This window comes from Marmota marmota, unplaced genomic scaffold, assembly GCF_001458135.2.
Source record: "Marmota marmota marmota unplaced genomic scaffold, marMar, whole genome shotgun sequence".
Lineage (NCBI taxonomy): Eukaryota > Metazoa > Chordata > Mammalia > Rodentia > Sciuridae > Marmota > Marmota marmota.
Window position 1 is genome coordinate 22,843,726 of NW_026000019.1, and position 8,412 is coordinate 22,852,137.

An 8,412-nucleotide genomic window follows, 5' to 3' on the forward strand; every position below is an offset into this window, starting at 1 on the left:
TCGGTAACTAGAGCGTGGTTTTAATAACGCGTCTTGGACTGCATTCTTCAGCGCAGTGTTTACCACGCAGTTCCCTAGTCCGCTGTTGGGACCCTTTTGCACTTTTATCTGAGCTCACTCTCAGTCGGCCCGAGCAGTGCCCAAACCCCACTTCCCACTGGCGAGGGCTCACTGTCCTGGGCTGGGCACGGCCAGCCTCGGGCTTCGCCACAGGTGCTTCGGAACCAGTGAGGCTGGAGTGCCAGGTCGAGGGCTCCGTCAGGTTGCCCTTTGCCTGCTCTGTGAGCTTTGTCTTCAGCAGTTGGCACCCTGTGAACACGGACCTGTGCTCAGGTCAGATCTATCATACAGAGTAAAGCCGGCCAGGTGTCCACGGCAGGTGCCCTGGACGGCCCTCTAAGTCACGGTGCAAGCGTGCTGCTGTTACACCTGTTGGCCACGAGAGGGCACTGTAGACCACTTTTTACCCTGATGTGGGGGTTTCTTGTGCGGGCAGTCAATCAGGCCTCTGAGAAGGACGCCCTGGGCTGGGTTAGAGGTGGACGGCCTTGATGGCGACCCTGGAGTAAGGGCAGAGGGCAAGGGCCATGCTGCCGCTGGCAGATCCCCTGTGCTGTCAGCCTCATCAGGCTTCCCAGCCTGCACCCTCCTGCTGCCCTGAGGGACACAGCCCTGGCCCCCCGAGAGCAAGGCAGATCCTGATCAAGAGCAGGTTCAAGTAGAAGGGGCCAGGCATGCCGGGGCACCTGTATTCCCAGAAATGCAGGAGGCTGAGGCAGGAGGCTCACAGGTTCAAGGCCAGCAGGGCAACTTAGCAAGACCCTGTCTCAAAAACAAAAGGGCTGGGGTGTAGTTCAGTGGTGAAGCATCTGTGCAGCATGCGAGAGGCCCTGGGTTCCAGCCCCCCCAGCTGACAGTGGGGAGGGGGGATGCTGAGGCACCCGAAGCTTCAGAGCCCAAATGGCTGGTTTGGCAGGTTTTGCCTTGGCCATCCATCTGCTCTGCTGGCCAAGGCCACTTGTCCTTACCAAACCACGGCCAATAGTCAACGTGCTTCTGTCTTCTAGCAGGCTCGAAGATCTTGCAGGTGTGCAGTGGGGTGGAGATGAAGCCATTATGGAATGAGGAAGATCAAGTGAAATAATGCCCACGTGTTCTCCTGTTGAGTGTCATGCTGTACTCAGGGCAGTACTCATACTCATCACGAGGTCCTTAAAGAGGCCACTGTCCTCTAAGGGCTTGCTGCTCAGCCTCAGTGCTGAGTACACAGTGCTCCTGAGTGAGGTCAGTGTTCCCGGGGGAATTTCAAACTGCCTCCCCAACACAGGTGTGTGTGGCTCTCAGGTGCACAGTACAGCTTCAGTCCCTTTAGGACGTCAAGGGGATTCGACTCGATACCCATCAATCTTATTTTTCCCCTTCATGTTGTAAGAATTAGATATTTGTGTAGAAAATATGAAAATAAGATTTTAAATCCATGATCTTACCGGCTAGCACGGCTGCTAATATTTTGTGTTTACTTCCAGTCTTTGCCTTGCTGTGATGTTTGAGCAAGGCTGGACCTTGCACATGTTGATCGCTGTCACACTTCTTCTGCTTTCTTGCAAGCGCATTGTGTTCCTAGGCACCATCTGAGAGGGCAACAGAATGCCTGCAATCTTCCCTCAGATCCGATGCCCAGCTACAGACTAGCCCTCTGTGCTGGTGACAGAAGCAGAACCCCCACCAAGGCGATTTAAGCAGAAAAGAGGAATTCACCCATCTTAAAGTATGCCTTCAGGACTCAGTCTTCACCTCTGCTGCGCCCTCTGCTCTGCTGGTTCTGCTTGCAGCCAGCTATCAGAGGGCAAGGAGGGTTCATGCTTCCTAGCTGAGCCCGAGTCACTCCTGAACAATCTGTGTTGGGGATAGGGTACCCTCATTGACTGAGGTCCTGTGTCTGGGAGCTGTGTCCTGGTTGACTGAGCCTGGGTCCTGTGTCTGGGAGCTGTGTCCTGGTTGACTGAGCCTGGGTCTGTGTCTGGGAGTGGTGTCCTTCCTGGTCCAGCCTGGGTTGCAGGACCTTTTCTGGGGTTGGGGGTTCCGCTCTGTGCCACCTGAACCTCAGGGGTGGGGAATTTAGCTTCTGGAAGGAAAAGAGAAGTTATATCAACCGAAGGGACCCGGGGCAGGCAAGCACTAAGAGCTCTGGCCACTCTCCCAGTGTTTTAGGTTACTTCAGTGTTTCCTTGTCATAAAGGAGATGTTTGCCTGTGTTGTCTGCATTGCTTTTGTTTCCTTAGATTCCCTGCAGTGAAGTTCCCAAGCCAAAAGCTGTTGGTACAGGCTACAAATTGCTTCTAAGAATTTATACCAATTAACAGTCCGGCAAGGAGTACATCACAGTGCTCACTCTGGGCTGAGTTTGACAGTAAAAAGAATATTGTGTCTTTATAATTGGCAGTTTTTAGGTTACTAGTCACGGTGAAAAAGTTTTTAGTAGATTTTTTTTCTTTGTGAACTGTCGGTTTGTGTTCTTTACCCAGTTATCTTTTGGGGATCCTTTTATTTTATATATATATGTATATATATTTTTTGCAGTATTGGGGATCAAATCCAAGGCCTAACTCATGCTAAGCACAGATTCTATAATTGAGCTTATTCCCAGGCCTTGAGGATCATTTTAAAAATTGATGTTGATAAACGCTAGATGTTAAGTATATGAATTACTCAACTTGGTGCCAATTCTTGGTTTATTTTTCTTTTGAAAACAAAGGTGGGGACAGGGGTACACACCTGTAATCCCAGCTACTCAGGAGGCTGAGGCAGGTGGATAGCAAGTTTGAGGCCAGCCTCAGCAACTTCACAGAGCCTTAAGCAACTCAAAATAAAAAATGAAAATCTCTGGTATGTGCCTCAGCTGCACCCCTTGGTTTAATCTCCAGTACAAAAACAAACAAAAAACCTCATAGATTTTCACATTTCTATAGCAAATTTAAATAGCTTAATCATTTCTCTAAACTTTATTCTGTTCCTATTTGACAAGTATCAATTCTGATTTTCTTCCATTTTTAAGGAACACATTTGCAAGCGCATTGTGTCCCTAGGCACAGAGGGTAACAGAATGGCTGCAGTCTTTTTACTCTTAAACTCCTCAGTCCATTTAGAAAGCACTGTGCATGCTGTTTATCCCTTCCTTAATGGACTTTAGAACTGAGATCTTTTAGTCCAGCTGTGAACCCAAGTCTGAACTTGGATTTCTCAACAGTAGGGAGGACATTGAGTTGGCGCTGCTGCTTGGCCTGTGTGGCCGTCAGCGGGACAGTGTGTCTGGCGAGTCTGCCGCCCTCAGCTGGGGACCCGGGGACTGCGGCTGGCAGAGAACCGAGGCCCTGCAGACATGCTCTTGTGGTGGCCTCTGGCGGTCCCACATCCTAGCTGAAGCCTCAGGTTCCCCCAGGGAAGCCTCCACCGGCTTTCAACATCCTCTCCGCCCACTGCTCAGAGTGGGTCAATGCTGTGACCAAAGTGGGCTGGCCGTGCCCCGGACATGCCCATGGAGCCTCTGCCAGGCCCAGGCCCCTCCCGCCAGCGTCTCCCACCCTCAGGAGCATGTTGTCCTTGACAGCAGAGGCTCTGCCGCTCCTGCCCAGTGTGATACTCCGTCATGTGTCACGGCCCCTGTGAAAGGGAAACAGATGTTTTGCTTGCAAACTTTCTACTTAAAAGTTTAGTGAAGATAGTGAAAAGTGGAGGTTGACCTAACTTGCTCTGTGACTTAGAATAAAGTCATTTATTTTGGTGAAAGCACATTTAAACCCAAGCTTGGCGAACTTCATTGAGACTTCAGAAGTCAGGCTCCAATAAGGAGTGAATTCCATGTTCCAAGCTTGGATGGCTGCGTCTGCTTGATGGACGTACCGAGCAGCTGCACTGCGGATGTCCGTACAGAAGCCGGAGGTTGGGGCTGGGTGCAGCTCAGAGGTGCAGAACTTGTGTGTGAGGCCCTGGGTTCAATCCTCAGCACCCCACTTTCCGCCCAGAGGGGGAGAGGAGAAGCAGCAGAGGATGTTGAGAAAGTCAATTATCGTGGCTTTGCTTTTCAGACCTGAGGGATGACATCTGTACATTCTGGAAACCTGGTAGTTGTAGGCTGTTCAAAGTGCTCGGTGGGTGAGGGAGGAACAGCTCAGCCGAGTCATCTCTCCTGAGAAAAGGCTTTGACGCTGCGCGCAGTCAGCCAGCACCTCTTAGGTTGGTCCTAGACCTTAGGCTTTAGGTGTGCTTGTGTCCCTACTGTCCCCCACGATGGCACGAGGCTGAGGCAGCCGGAGCCCAGGGTGAGCAGCATCTGGGCATCCTGAGATCACACTCGAGGCGTTTCCTACCTCGTACTTTTGCTTCCGGGGGCTGTGGGAGGAAGGCCCCTGGTGGCAGGCTGTGGTGCAGCGGGCGAGGTTAGGGACCCTGAGGCTGCAAGAGCCTGGGTTCCAATCCCGTCTGCCGCAGCGGAGCAGGAACTGGCAAAGACTCAGATGTGGAAGCCATCTGCTTTCCTTCCCTCCGCTTCCAAACCAGCTGGTAACTTTCTCGAAAGCCACAGTCCGATCGCCAAAGCACTGAGGTGTATCCACTGCGGTCAGCCGCAGCCTGTCACCTACCCCTTGCGACCAGCCCAGGACACAGGCAGACGCACGCTGTGTTCTGGTTGCCCAGAGGAGGGGCGCCCAGTGTCGGCCTGGGGAGTCCACAGTTCACAGTGCAGAGCTGGCCGCTGAGTAGGGAGGTCCTGCCTGCCGGCGGGGCACCAGGGACCCCCACCCTGCTGTGTGTGCTGTGGGGACAGCTGAAGTGGGCAGGTGTGGGGTCCCGGCTCAGGCCTGCCAGGCTTGGGCCTGGGAGAAGCCCAGGGCTGCCGTGTGGACCGCAGCCACTAGGGTCCCGTGGAAGGCCACACCCAGCCCCACCTTCCAGGTCAGACCCCTGCTCCTCTGGAAGTGGGGCTTCATCCCAATCTCCTGAGACCCCCCCTTCAGGCTGGTGGGCATCCCCAGGAGGTGTTGAGGGCTAGTGCTGGGACCCGTGGGACCCTGATGGGCAGTCCCCAGAGGTGGCCCCGCAGGCTTGTCCTAGGGTGTGAGGTGGCTGTGCTGGCCTCTCCACAGCTCCATGGGGACCAGGTCAGGTCAGTGAGGACTTCCCAGCCACCTCCCCTCTGTCATCCTTTTGGGAATGACAAACATGTGACCTGCATGGAGCTGCACCCTGCGTGGAAGCCCAGCTGTCTGCTCCTGCCCTGAGCTGGCCAGAGCCCGGGACACAGCCCTGGACACACAGTGGCCCTTCCCTCTGCAGGGGGAATAGCTGGTGGGGTGGAGGGGACAGGGAGGGAGAGGCAGGCAGAGTACAGCTTCGATACCTGCAGTGGACACAGCACTGGCCTGCTAGGTCAGTGTCCTGTCCTGTCCTGTCCACCCAGCATCTCAGTGGAGACCAGGAGGCCCAAAGCGGGAAAGTGACTTGTCAAGGTTGCCCACAAGAGAAGGAGAAGCTGGGCCCTGGCCCAGGCTGGTCCATTCCCGAAACGGCGGCCGGTCACACTCTAGCAGGGGGAAGGGGGAGGAGTCAGAGCGGGGGATAAAAAGGCCTCGAAGAGGCGAGGACCTTGCTAAGACACCCCTGTGAGGGTGTCCAATATGGCCCTCAGCTGCCCTGGGGGCCTCATTTTGGGGGGTGAGCTGGTGTGTGCTTGGGTGCCCTGGGGCTGATCTGTTTGTTACCAGTGTGAGGTGGACACTCAAGTCCAGCCTGGGCTCAAGCCGAAGGCACAGGTGAGGCACTCAGCGGCCTGCTCCGGGGACACGGGCCCCCTCCAGCAGAAGGGCTGTCTGCACCTCCCACTCTGCACAGAGACGGCGGCCACGCCTCCTCTGGGCCCAGCACTCCGGGAGGTCTTTGCCCCACTCCTGCTGAGGAACTCTGGACAAGCCCCTGCTGTTGTCCCTGGTGTTCTCCTCTCCCAGGGCACGCGGGGGCCGATGTTCCCCTGCATCTGTGTCCTGGCACGGGGCCTACTCACTCGTTCCTTCCTGCACCAGCGCAGGGCGGTGGCCGGCAGAGCCCGTGGACGAGGCCTTCAGGTGCTGGGCGGCTCCTGAGAGGTGGGCAGGAATTCACACCCGCCTGCTCTAAAGCCCAAGCCCCAGGACCCAGGACCAGGACATGTGGGACCCCACCTCCACAGCCACCGCCAGCTCTGTGACCTGGGCGCGTTTTCGTTTCCTGACTGCCCAGGGGACTCGTGGGGAGTGTCTGCCTTACTCCGTCATCAGGAAGATTCACTGGCGACAGTGTGCAATGACTGAGGTGTCCACCAGGGCCGTGCTTCCCTGGGAGATCTGCCCCCAGTGGAGAGCGCTGGACCCACGGAGTGAGGGGCCAGGCCAGTGTGCAGGGTGCCCACGGCAGGCATCCCGGCATCTGTGGTCCTTGAGACCAAAGCTCCCGGCTCGTGAGTGGGTGGGGAAGCCCGTGGGGCAGGCTGCTGGCCTGGCTCAGCAGGGTCTCCGTGGGTGTGTGCCCCTGGGCTGACGGCTCTTGCTCTGCTGTCCCCTGTGTTGGCCCCTTCCCTGGGCATCTTTCTGCTGGAGAGAAAGATGGAGAGCAGCGGAGCGCGTCCTCGCAGACGAGGGAGTACAGTTTCCTGTGGCCTTCTGTGGGAGACAGGATGGCCGCCGGGCTTCCCTCACCTTGCTGCAGATGCCCACGTGATCTCCTTGGCTGGGAGAGGAACCGTCCACAGAAGAGCTAGCACTCCTGGGCTTCTGTTGAGCTACGGGGCAAAGGGCAAGGTAGCTGGAGGGGTCTGACCTAATCAGGTGAGCCCTTTCCAGGCAGTTTGGTCCAGCTGGTTGCTGGGCAGCAAGTCAGAGCTATGGGGAGAAAGCAAACGTCCCCCCCACTGGGAACTACTGAGGGGGCCGCGTGGCAAGGAGGTGCAGGATCCTCTGGGATCCGAGGGTGGCCCCTGGCCAACAGCTAGCAGGACACACGGACCTCACTCGTGTAGGTGAGAGGGAAGAGAACTCGGCTTCAGTACCGTGAGGTCATAAACCTGAGTGGCTTTGGGCCACTAAGCATGTGGGCATCTGCTGTGTGGCATGGAAAGCTAATGCAGTCACCGAACCCCGTGCACGTCCCGTTCTTTGGCTGCAAAGCAACAGAAAGCCGCTCAGTGGACTAGACCAAAAGCAGGGCTGCCGGAGCAGATTCCCCGAGACCACAGAGCCAGGAGCAGCTCCTGGGGCCGCCCGCGCACGAGGAAGCTAGGGGCGTTCCCAGGCTTTGTTTCCCTCAAGATTTAAAGTCCAGAGAGGAAGCGGCCAGCTGGCTCCACCTGGCCACCCCACCAGGATCATGGCCACCAGGGAAGGCTTCAAAGCAAAACTGGCACTGTCACCAGGACATGGGGGCATTGATGCTGGACAGGCGAAAGCACCCCGCACTGTGTGCTCTTCCCCGCCATCATCGCAGTGGCCGATGGACAGAGAGCTGTGACTGGCCAGGCCTGGGTCCCGGGACGCCCCTGGGCTGCAGGGCTGTGAGCGAGCCACCTGAACCCCACGCCTGGGCCAGAATTGATCGGGATGGGGGCAGAGAGAGAAGGGATGCTGGGCCTGGAAAACCCATCGTCCCCGCAGCCCATTTCCTGGGAAGCCAGCACCGAGACGCAGGCTGGCCTCTGAGGCAGCTGAGGATCCCAGCAAGTCCTTTCACCTTCCAGGTCTCGATTCTCGTCTTGCAAAACAAGGGGTTCGACTAGATAATTCCGTCCCATCTACCCGGACCATCTATGTCCCTTCACGCGGGTGGGGGACTGATGAGGTCTGCTTTCCTGGCTGGAAGGACAGGGTCCTCCATCGGCGCTGTGCTGCGAGGGCCTAAGAACCAGTGCCCGGGAGTGGGGTGGGTCTGGTGTCGGCTTCCCCTGGCCAGTTTCAAGCTGCCGGGGATGTAACAACCAGCTTGAGACTTTCCTGAGAACTTGACCGTCAGCTCGTGGGCAGACACAGGCAGCTCCAGCATGCCACCGATTATAGCTACAAGAGTGACTCTCCGGCTGTGGATTCGGAGTGTGGGTGGGAAGGGTGAGGGAGGCCGTCTTGTTTAGGGCTAGGAGATCCTTTGTGGGGCCTGAAGTCACATTCCACACGCCGCCGCCCATGGGCCACGCCACAAGCCAGGCAGACAGTCTGGCCATTGTCTCAGACTTCAGTCCCAGCCGGTGGGGACCCCTTGGGCTCTGCCCTTCCTCCAGCTCTGGTAGGACAGGAGAGGGTCATGGAAGTGGCCGGGAGCCTCGTGTAGCCCGTATTCAGCACCTTAGAGAGCGGGTGCCGCTGGCTGGTCCCCTTCCTCAGCCTGCCCCTCCCT